Here is a 1,188-nt window from a genome sequence, read left to right on the forward strand (position 1 = left end):
CTCTCTCTCTCTCTCTCTCTCTCTCTCTCTCTCTCTCTCTCTCCCCCTCTCTCTCTCTCTCTCCCTGCCAATCACATCCTGTATATTCTGAAAGACTAATCTTCCTTACGAAGTATTTTTTCTCAAAGTATTTTTTCTTGTCACTCCCTTCTCAAGGATTTACAATGTTTGCCTATTGCCTTTGACACCAATCCTAAATTATTTCTCTTATATTTCAAACCCTTCCTAATATGACTCCACCCTAGTTATTTTAATTTATTTCCTATTGTTTAGTAAGGAATATATAAATGTAAAGAGGGTAGAGTAACTCACCTCAGTTTCCTTATCTACAAAATGAGATTGAGGCAGCATGGTTTTGTTTGTAGGAGTCTAGAGTCACAAAGATGTTGGTTTAAGTCCTGTAACTAATACAAATATTAATTATATAATCATAGACATGTCATTTAATCTCTTGGTCCTTGAGGAAGCTCTCTATTACTATAAATTATAGATGATTTATTAATCTACATTACTGGATGGATTTTCCATCTCTGACATCTCCTACAGAGATATCAGCATAGCTCAAGAGAACAAAAAAGGGAGAGGAAAGGAAATGCTGGTATTACCACTCACACCTGTAGTGAGAAAGGCACATTGTGAACCTTAAAAGATTATGAAAATGTGAGTTGCTATTATTAACAATTTTGTTGCCTTTTCATATTTCCTTTATGCATATTTCTATAATCGTGCATATTATTCTTTCAACCCTGCTTTTCACTATATGTAATTTCATACATGTGTTTTGATGTTTCTGAATTCTTCATATTCATCACAATAACACTTCATTATTTTTGTATGCTATAATTTATGCAACCTTTCCCAGTAATTGGGCACATAATTTGGTTCTAAGTTTTTATTATCAAAATCCATTCTGATGTGAATATTTTTCTATGAATTTCTTTTCTTGTCATTAATTTCTATGCAGTATAAACCCAGTAGTAGCATCCCTGAATCAAAGAATATACAAATAAATTTGTGTACTTTCTTATATAGTTCCAAGTTGTATAGAATGGTTAGACCAATTTACACATTTATAATCTTTCTGCTGTTTTTTTGTTAGAATGTATGTAAATGCTTATCACTTTTGTTGTTTTATTTCTATCTGCTATTTTACTGAAGTCATTGTTAATATATCTTCATCCCCTAGAA

The sequence above is a fragment of the Petaurus breviceps genome, unplaced genomic scaffold, assembly GCF_028583685.1.
Source record: "Petaurus breviceps papuanus isolate PSGF00001 unplaced genomic scaffold, PetGlider_PUasm1.0 90700, whole genome shotgun sequence".
Taxonomy (NCBI): domain Eukaryota; kingdom Metazoa; phylum Chordata; class Mammalia; order Diprotodontia; family Petauridae; genus Petaurus; species Petaurus breviceps.